Source organism: Erpetoichthys calabaricus, chromosome 6, assembly GCF_900747795.2.
Source record: "Erpetoichthys calabaricus chromosome 6, fErpCal1.3, whole genome shotgun sequence".
NCBI classification, from domain to species: Eukaryota; Metazoa; Chordata; class Cladistia; order Polypteriformes; family Polypteridae; genus Erpetoichthys; species Erpetoichthys calabaricus.
Window position 1 is genome coordinate 43,789,257 of NC_041399.2, and position 11,707 is coordinate 43,800,963.

Here is an 11,707-nt window from a genome sequence, read left to right on the forward strand (position 1 = left end):
TACTTCACTACTGTAGCTATCGGGTCACCTGTCAATATTTGAGCACTACTGTATAATTTTCTATGATCCCATTATGTTCATGAAATAGAAATAAATGTACAATTTTATTAAGTAGATCTTACTGATGATTTATTTAACATTTCAAGAGCAAATAGCATTTGCCTAAAGGGACGTTGCCATATAAAATAAATCCATTCAGCAAATTACTGATAATATTGTGATATAATGGATTCTTTTGGAGTCTGCCATGAACTTAATCTTCCATATTTTACTGCCAAAGTTAAAATGCCATTTGAGTTACTGAAAACTCTTAAATAAATATTACTGGCATACTTCATCCTTTGACATCTATGGTTTTAAAGGTAAAGTGCATTTTACTGGTACTTGCATCCTAACCATGTGCCATCTGGCCACTGCTCCTTCTTAGCTACACTTTTTATTAGTCAGATTCTTGTTAGTTCATCAGATACCCTTTGAGTTCCCTTTAGCTCCAGGCACCTTTCAGACTAGCAAGAATCCTTTGTTAATACCACGGCGTAAAAAATCAAACTTGATATCATCTTACATCTGTCATTTGTCTACTAATATTAATAAAATCAATATTCTCTTTAAAGCATAGTTTATCACTGCTCATAAAAATGGAATATATTTTGTATAGTTTATATGTGAATAGATAGATAGTTCAATGGCACTGACTACTTTAAATTTTCAGTGTGTGACACCTAAATAAATGTGAAAGCTAATTCATATTTTCATCCACCCTGAGTAAAATGCCTGTTTCTGAAAATGCAGGTTCAACTTGAAATTGTAAATTATTTTTCTGCTAAGCTTTGTGAACAGTAAGGGGCACCACCGAGCCACCAAACCCCAGATACACATGACTCAACACAACTCCGGGTGCAAACGGAAGGATTTTTAATCCAAACAGCTCATTACTATTACAGTTACAGCCAATATACAGCCTTTTCAGTTCTCTCTACTTCTCTCTCCTTTTCTCCTCCAAGAGTGTATCCCACTGCCTCCCGACTCTGACTCCCTTCAAATGAGGCAGCAGGTTTTATTTTAAGTCTGACCTGAGAAACTGCGTCTGGTCTCTTGTCCCAGTTATCAGGAGCATTTCCGGGTCGTGTGGAAACCAGGGCAGTCCTCACCCGACAGCGCAACCAAAACGACAGGGTTGAATTTCTGGACACCATTTCCCATGCAACCCTGTGGGTGTCCTAATCTGATTTAGCCCTGAGGAACACTGCCACCTGCTGTGTGGGGGAATTACCTGCTCCTGGTGAATCCATTTTCCTAGTCCTTCCATTATGGCCTCCTGGCTGGGTATAAAACTTTCTTTTATACCGGCCAGGATGCCTGTCCTTCCTCTGGGGCACCCACAGCGTGCTTTAAAAAGTCATAGTTATGTAATCATTTGATTATGTTGTGCTTGCAGCGAAGGGAAACATTTGTTTAGACAGCAGAAAGTGTGACAGTATCCTGCAAGACAAAAAGGCTTTACTTCCTGCTGTTTGGAAAACTTTAACTGATCGATGGAAATGTTTGCTTTGCTTCTACGGATTTGTTTACAGGCGCTAATGAATTACCCTGGCACCGGCTGTGCCCATTAAGCTTAGATAAACAAAAATGTATGAGAAACTTGCAGTTGTAAATTCTTTAGCAAACATTCCTGCCTTCATAAAACAAAGATTTATACCAAGTGTCATTTCATGCAGACGCTCCTGACATTACACTCAAATCCTATGACTAATAAGTCCAAAATCCACTGCCATCTCTTTAGTGCACATAGCTTATCTTTCAGCTAAATTCAGGTAGATAATTCAATTATTCATATACAGTATATGTTTACTTTTGATTGCAGCATTGACATCTCAGGTTTTTCATTATTTTTAGGAAGCATATTGTGTTTTAAAGAAAGGCATTTTCCTCATGCTTGTGAGTTGTTTGCTTGATTGTGGATATCTCATAAAAATATCTCAGGATAGCCAGGAGATACTGTACAAACAGGTTGGGTTAGAGCAGTGGTTCTCAACCTTTTTTTGGCCATGCCCCACCTAGGCCTCTCTGAAATCATGATGTCCCCCACTGTAACCTATACCTTATTCTTATTAATACCTATTCAAAAAGTGAACTCCTACTCATGTAGAGGAAGCCCATAATGTCATTAATTTGGTCTAAACAAGCTTCTAAAGAACATGGAAACCAAAAGAGGGAAAGGATAGTTGAAGTACTGACAAAGAAATCACTAAGAAATTGTTAGAACAAAAATATATATATAATATGAAGTAATATGAAAATACAGCAAGTACACTTTTGAAAACATATAATAAGAGACGTGATATTCATAAATACAAAATAACTTTAATTACAGTTTTTTCTGTAATATTTTGATCATTTTATATTTTTGTTATATTGCAAAATTTTATAATCATTGTTATAATTCATATTATTTTAATGGTAAAAACGAAAAAACCAAACCGGTTGTAAAATCATAAATTAAAGGGTTCTTCACCATCCCTTCTATGTTTATATAAAAATATAAATGTCTCTGTAAAAAATAAAAATTATTTGTTTATTTTTTTCTTTCATTTTTAACAGTGAATTTCTGTTTTTTCATTTTGTAAATTGTTTAACGTACCTAAATTCTCGAATTGGCATGCGCCCCACGTTGGGAATCACTGGGTTAGAGAAAGGCTTATATTTCATAAATTAAATCTTTTGATTTTAGACACTCAAGTTTTCAAGTAGATGTTACCCACTTCATTAACTTACAATACATTTAAAAAGGTAATTTGGATATTTATTATTCAAGTAACAATCATTTCTTTGTACAGAATTTCAATTGTATTTGATTACACTCATAATTTTTTAAATAAATGTATAAATACTATAATAGCAATAAGCATAATGCTTAACACTTTTGAAAATAAAGGTACCAGAGTGGTTCTACAGAGCGATGTCATAGGGGAACCAGTTTTGGTTTACAAAAGGCCCATCCACATGACGAGTCCAGAAAGAACCTTTTTTTTTTTTATTTGGATCCATAGCTGGGCCATCCATCCATCCATTATCCAACCCACTATATCCTAACTACAAGGTCACGGGGGTCTGCTGGAGCCAATATAGGAGGGCCCCATACAGTAAATAACCACAAATAGACTAACAGATTTGTGAAATACCAATAAGTTGTGATTTTAAAAGGACTCTTCATGCATACAAAACCACAGGCTAAGTTCATGTTTTCTTAATCTGTTCGTGTCCCGCTAGTTAGCACACCATACATTAAACATTTCAGTTACAAAAGTAATCTGGTCACTTTAAATAAACTTTGATGATTTCAATATGTTTATCACAATGTTGTGATGCCCCAGATGCCTGCAGCCATGGGCCTCTTTTGTCTCCTGGGACATTGAACAACCCAAAATCAAAGAACTGGCATCAGTAATGGCTACAATAACTTCAAAAACATATAGAAGAATAAATCATGTGAAAAAAAATAGAATAACAATGAAAAATAATAAATCACAGTGCACTGTAAGACAAAACACAGACAAGTGTGAAGAGCTGGGCCACCCATAGGCAAACCTTATATAAAAAACAATTTTATAACAAACCCTATATAATAAAAACAAAACACGAGTTTATAAACGCATTGAAAGAAAAGTAAAATGTCGTTGTAGATACGAGTCTCCAAAATAGACTGCTCAAGGTGGTGGGTCTCTCATTGATAAGGACTTCTTGACAGGAAGAGGCGGGTCCCAGCAGGCAGACACTGGAAGTGATGTCAAGGGTGTTAAAGCCGTCAATCTTCCAGTCTGCAGAAGGAGGGTGAGAGAAGGTATTAGACAACAGTGCCCTCTTGTGTTTGGGTGGTAAATCTAAGCCTTTAAGCCATAACCCATGCACACGCATGTGACAGGATGTAAAAATAATCCATTATATGTTAATTCAAACAAAAAGATACAAACAAGCAAACATTTTTAAAAAATTTAATGCCAACCAGTTTTAGCAAAGGTCTGTGTCAACATTCATTTACAAAAGAAAAAAACTTAATGGTTACTTCCACATTGAAAAGGAAAGAAGGTACAGTAGGAGGATCAGCTGTGACTGATAAAGGCTATACAGCCAGAATGTTGAATGTGTCACCTTCTTTCCTTTTAAGCGTGGAAACTTTTTTTTTCTCTATTCTCAACAATAAACACTATGATCTGACATCCTTTTGATTTGGTCAACGGTGATTTTTTTCTCCCATATTTTGACCTCAGCACTGCCCGGGCTACTCTTATTCTACTTGTTCTGAAATGTTCCCCAACGTATTTTGGTTCTTTTTACCTTTGTGCTCTGACTTTTATGATGTCATTAAACGTGTTGCAAGATGTGTTTTTTTCACACTATGATACCCACATCAGCCACACAGAAAATAAAATGTCAATTTAGGATCAACAATGTGGCTAATCCAGGAAGTAATGTATAAGATTACAGATTACAGTGGTGCTTTTGTCAAAACCGAGTTACATCTATCTTGTAAAGGAAGCTAAAGTGCTCGATGGACAGCAGGAAAGGATGAAACTCCACAATACAGTAAAATGTAAAGATAATAAACAACTTGTAAAAATTAAACAATAGAAACATCAAACCTTCAATCAGTAAAATTATAACTGATTGGTTCATTGCTTGACTACACTGCTATTCATAAATCTTTGTTTTGATCATTGTGGGCGAAAACACCAGAAAATCAGGTTGAGTTGCATTCTTCAACATAATACTTTAAAGCAGAAATTAATGCGAGATCCCCACCCAATGAAAGTTTCTACGTTTTTATTTGTTTCACTTAGACATAAGAGTGGCAATGAATACAGTCTTGATGTACACAAAAATACAAAGTAAATGATACAAATGTAATGCGATGTATTGTCTTGACAAAAACATAAATGGGTAACGTGCCCAGTAAGAGGTGCCTTAACTCCACTACTGTATAACTCACAAGGGTTTAATGTCCTGAGTTCAAAAGACATATTTTTATTGAGCCAGGTACCTGTAACTCAATTACTGGCCTTTCAATCGTACAAAACTATTCTCTTCTCTTCTATTCTATTCCTATCATTTTCATCTTTTCTCCTCTACTACTTTCCATGTGAGCATTGTACTTCTTCTCTCCCAACTCTCTCCAGCTCACTTGAGTGAGGCAGAGCATCTCCTTTTATGCCAGACCTACAAGTACTTCTTGTGCCACAATATTGCACATAATATGCATTTCTGGTCTGATGGAGAATCCTTAAATTGGTGGGGTCCTGGCAACCCTCCAGGCTGCATCCCAGCAGGTCTGCGCATCAGGACTACAACTCCCAGGCAGCTCTATAGGTGACCACACAGGAGTCCCAGCAGAGGGGGAGCAAATGGCCCTGTGAAGAATTCTCCCTCCATCCTTCCATTATGTCATCCCAACCGGGAAAGGGAATACCAACCATAATGTTCCAGGATTAGTGAAAAACATCGATTCACTTTACTGAATTGATTCTTTTAAAATATTTGTTTAAGTGAATCGATTCTTTTGATTTATTGGATCCATTTGGTTAAATTTTAGGACTAGATGTGGGTACATACATAAAGTCTGGGGGGAATCCCCATCTGATCTCTTTACAAGTATATGCATTTTAATAATTATTAAATGATCATCTTTATTTATGTTTATGTATATATACTTAGTTTTATATTTAACATGATGATAATTCATATGACATTGTGCTGTTTTAGCACACAAAACCATGACAACACATCATTTAAGATGCTTAATTAAAATAAGACATTGCATTACAGAATTCCAAGTGAACAAAAATTGTGTGACTTGTTCATATGTAATTATTCAGTTCATGAACCAATTGAACAAGAATCATGGACCTGGTTCACGAGTAATCATTCAGTTTGAATTTAAAAGAACCAGGTAATGATATACAGTATACAGTATGCAGTACAGTCAATGAAACATAAAAATGTTTGCGTTAAAGTGAAGGTGAAAGCAAATAGTTGTTAGAAATTAGGCTCAATTTTGTGTGGCTCATTTATTAAATGCACAAAAGGACATAAACATATTAGTTTTAATATTGTGTATACTGTATGTTCATTTTAAATAATTGCAATAAAGAATTGGTCAAAACAAAACAATGAATGCTTTCTAATGTAACGTTTTGTTACTGTATTGTAATTATATAATAAATGAGAAATATATCAATGACAAAGTTTTTATTTGTCAATATTGATACTGATTGAACTCAAAAGAATCATAACAGAAGCGAGTCGAGACTCAGGATTCAGGTGGTTCTTGTGCATGCGCTTTAAACAAAAGATGCTGATGACATCATGCAGGACCTGCATGTGCTTTAGCACTCTTACTGAGCCCCTCTAAACAGATTCGCTCGTGCTTACAAATTGATTCATATTATTCACTGAAAAGAATCGTTCAGAAAGAACAAATGGTTTGCGAGTCACCCATCACTAGCTACGACACCCATTCACTAATGTTTTCCATCTATTATTATGTTATGAAGGCCTTCTGGCCAGGTAACTGATTATCCATCCTAACCGAGATGCCAGCCCGCACTTGCCTTTTAAATTCAAAAAAGTCTGTACAGTATACTGCATGTATTGTGGCGACCAAAGGGGCACTCCAGCTCCCCAAACACCCAACACAAGACAGGCTCGCACACAAATCACAGCAAACAAGAGAATTTTATTCACAGGAAACTCTTCAGTAAGCAATTCCCATGGTACAGCCACAGTTACAAAACACAGTAATACTTTCTGTCTTCCTTCATCTTCTTCTCTTTCTTCCTCTCTCTCTCAGCCGCTGCCCCCTCCGCTTTTCCTGGCAGTTCTGGCTCTTGGAGTTGTGGCAGGAAGTTCGATTTAAGTAATCCCCAGAAGTACTTCCAGTGTCCCAAAGGCTTGGAGCATTTCTGGTTAAGGCGGGAGCCCCATAAAGTAGGGCTGTAAGTCCCCGCAGCATCCACTGGCAGCACCCATGGAACCCAACAGCACTGAGCCAAAGAACTCCAGTTCCCATGATGCCCTGTGGTAATCTCGGGCGCTGCTGCAACTCAGGGAGGCAGCCATCTAGTGTTCCGGGAGACAATACCCTGTGCATGCTGTCTCCACCTGTCCTTCCACAATGAGGGCATTCCAGCCGAACAAGGGTCCCGATCATCCCTCACAGTATATTAATTTAAATGTCAGCTATAATTGTCACATCTGTTCCTGCCCCCTTCTCCTACATGCTGCCTAAATCTTCCTTAAATTTTTAATTGGTGTAAATTACACTTATCACATTTTAGTTTATATTGCTATGTTCATCTTAATGGAAAGTCTGTTTTCAAATTTTCAAATAAGTACTAAAGATAGATGTTGATACTGAAACTAGTTTTTAGGTTTGGGAATTTCCATGCAAAAAGAAAGGAAACATTTAAAAAAATTTGTAGCTTAGGTGGTATTCATATCAACTTTTCATAAAAAATGGAAAGGGAACATTTGGACAAGCCTGAATGCTAGTGGGTGTGGGGTTTCTCCCAGTGACTGAGTGGGCTTCCTCTGGGTACTCCGGTTTCCTCCCACAGTCCAAAGACATGCAAGTTGGGTGTATTGGCGATTCTAAATTGTCCCTAGTGTGTGTGTGTGTGTGTGTGCGTGCCCTGTGGTGGGCTGGCGCCCTGCCTGGGGTTTGTTTCCTGCCTTGCATCCAGTGTTGGCTGGGATTGGCTCCAGCAGACCCCCGTGACCCTGTAGTTAGGATATAGCGGGTTGGATAATGGATGGATGGATGAATGCTAGTGTGTAGCAAAGGTAAACATGAACACAATCCTTCTGGATTGGTGGCCAACAAAATAAAATCTCCTACAATGATCTACTATAATGAAAACACCCTCTTGGTCCACAAAATCAGGTATCACTTGACAACTTGACTTGGTCATGTGCTGTGAGCAGATGAATAATAAACTTCAAGAATGACTTCAAGCTGGATGTCACTTGTGAAGCAGGGAAAGTGTAAGCCAAGTACAGTTTGATATCAGATGGCAGCTATAGAACTAGACGGTGATGACAGTAAGGCTCACATTAGTCCTGTGGGGCCAGACATTATTCTCAAATGAGAATACATATCTGTGGACAGCTCACAAAAACATTTATAGTGCAAGGCTTCACCCACAGTGCTTCTTCCTAAACACCTAGCCTCAATTCCTCCAGTCCGTGCAATTTAAGCAAACGGGATTACAGTGTCCCAAAAAAAAACCTTTTCCTCATGTATCAAACAAATGTATAAAGTACTATAAACAAACAAACATGAGCAAAAGAAAATGAACAAAAGACTTGACAGTGCTAGCAAATAAAAAGCTAACATTGCTGTTATCTCTTCAGCAGCTCAGTAGCATAAGGTAATAGAAGCTTAGTGATTAGTTTTTACATTGACATGAGCTCGACAACAGAAGAGACAGACACACACATGTAGACCACTGCAGGTACTTGGCTCCATGTGCTTGAGAAGTGCTTCTGTTTTCTACAGTCTTTCTGTGATTTTGACAATAGCATCACTATATAGCTTGACAACAGCAGATAGATTGTAGATAAGCACCGTGGTCTACATATATGATACATGTTAAAACACTGTATCTGTATTCTGGTTTGGCATGTTTGCATTTTCAACTAGACAGTAATGTAACTTACCGTATATACTCACGGATAAGTCCTCCAGTGGATAAGTCGGGGCTTGATTTTACAGGATGATTTCCGGTATTTTATAATGTTGGTCGTATAAGTCGACACCCACCTGAGGGAGTAACCACAGAGCACACAGCCTTTTATGTACTGTGCCTATGTGACCACACAGTAATACCCAAACTATTCCAAAGTGATGTTTGCACTGTTTTGTGTTTTTTGTATCTCACATCCTCATACACCTTTATCATAAGAGCATCCCTTATCTAAAATGGAGTGTTCGATCAGAAGTAAATATGAAGATTGTTTTAAATTAAAAGTCGTTGACGTGGCGAAAGAAATTGGTAACTGCGCTGCTGCAACAAAGTTCGATGTGTCTGAGAAAGTGATGTGAGATTGGAGGAAGCAAGAAGAAGCATTTTTGAACAGGTATATAAGTCGGGGTCTGATCTTATGATCGATTTTGTGGGTTTCAAGACCCGATTATACCCAAGTATATTAGTTCTTCATTTAGACATGCAGTCAGTGGGGGAGTGCTATGTAGTCTCGTCTGTGGTTCTGCTGGAGTGGTGTCCGTGTTATTAGGCAGATGTATTAATTTTGGTGTTTTTAATACAGAAATCTTCATCTCATATAGCTTTTTCTTATCAGCTCTCTATAGGCAGTCTATTTCACCTCCTTTCCGCTGAGTGTGACACACTGTTTACTTCAAATGCATACTTTACAATTCATAGTTTCACAAATGTAGCTGCTAATTCTTTTAACCTTACATCGACTGCAACACTATCATTGTAACTGAACAACAGAGAGCACACTCAGCACCTGAGACAGCAGATCCTTAACTTTTATCATCAGTTCATCGATGTCTTTGAATGCCAATGTGTAATCTGATTTTGCAAAAAGGTTTCTCTTTTGTGACAGACAATGTTTATTTTTAACACACGCAATCTGCTCACCACACACACATTTCTGTGTTAAGAGGAGTCTTTTCGGCTGTAGATTGTTTGCTGTAATCAGAAGCATTCTCTCTGTCAGATCTGGTTTACAAATGTACCGCTGATCTTTGCAGTTCAAAATCACCGCCCCTACTTTGAGCTCCTCCTTCGTGAGATGTTGGATTTGTTCAGAAATTTGACAGTCAGTGAGCCGTCCAATTGTTTCCACCTACTTTTAAGCAAAATTCACTCATGGTTGTCTTCAGTTATAAATATTATACATCTAGCTCTAAAACACTAGGATCACATGGCATACTGGAGGACATATTATCAACACAAAAATGAAAGAAAATAAATAGGCATGAAGTTGATATACAGTAGACAGAAAGGAAACTTCAGCTAAGATAAAAGGTTTGCAACACAACAACAAAATTAACTATTCATCCATTTTCCAAACACTTAGCCAGAGCAGAGTGTGGCCTGCTGGGGGTGCACCAGCTCCCCAGACACGACACAGACAGACGCAGATACAAGTTCCCGCACGACATAGGCTTTTAATTTGCTGTGGGAAACACTTCCTAGGTTTCCCAATCAGTAAGCACAGTACAATAAAGCACAGGGCCCAACAATAAAGCAGTACACAGCCCTCTGTCTTTGTCTTCTTTCTATCTTTCTCTTCTTCTGCCTCCTCTCCCCCTCTTGCAACCTTTACCAGGAGCCCGACATAAGTAGTCCCTGCAGCACCTCCTGGCAGCACCTACGGAACCTAACAGGGCTGTACCAAACTCCAACTCCAATGAAGCCCTGTGGGAATCCAAGGCACCACTACAACCCAGGGGGACTGCCATCTAGTGTTCCGGGGGAGATAATGCCTTGTTCATGTCCTCTCCCCTGGTCCCAACCAAGTGAGGGCCCTGGCTGTCTGCCACAAGAGTCATGGGGAAGCTGGAGCCTGTCCCAGCAAGCATAGGGTGCCAGGCAGGAACAATACCTGGACAGGGTGAACACACTCACACACAAATACACACTTGGGCCAATTTAACCATGCCAGTTAATGAATTAATACATTTTTAAGAAGAGCCTTTACATCATTCAGTATATGAATAAATCAGCCATAATATTCTCAAATGTGTTAATTCAATTCAGCGTTGCCAGGGGCTAGAGCCAATTTTGACGCTATCCACATATCAGCAAACAGACTGAGACATAGCCCAGTTACTCTTACACTCCCATAAGGCCACAACTGACTAGCCAGTTAACCTGTCATGGATATCTTTGGAATATACATGGAAAGCTGGAGCACCTGAAACAAAGTTTTCGCAAACAGGAGGAGAATGTACAAACTCTGATCAGACCACTACCAGGTGTGGGGGTTTGAACCCAGGATGCTGGAGCTATGAGGATGCAGTGCTATCTACTATAATATCATGCCACAATATTAATCAACCGATGTTAATTAATTGGCTTTACAGAGATTTCATAGAAATAAAAACACTTTGGAAAAACAAGGTGCAGAAATTCACATAGAGACTGCCCGGAGCCTGTCAGTCAGTAGCGGGATGCCAACCTTAATCTTAAGCTTTCAAACTCTAAAAATAATCTGCTTTTAAAAGGAAATTAATCTAATGAGTACCACTTACATTTGGTGCTTTTCCAGAGTGAAATAAGTACTTCTTCACTGTAAGCAGGCTACTCAGACAACCTGAAAATTAAATCTAAAATAATTTATGTCTTTTTATCATTTTTGATGTATGTTTTGTGACACTTTGATTTTGAACATACTGAAGGTTCAAGAAATTTGCTTTGTACAAGAAGATTTCAAAGGATTATTAGATTTATGGCTCAAAAATCGATGAATGGAGAAAGGAATTGTGTCCATTTCCCGCTTTTGTTTTACAGCTTTCCTTTTCTATATTTTGAATGGCTTCAACAAATGATTTCCACAATAATCATTTTTACATGTATTAATCACTAGGGAATCATGCTAAAATATGTTTGGAAGGTATTACTTGGAAACACATTGTTCATGCCATATCTAGGCTGATTAGCAGTCACTTCCTTAAAGGTCA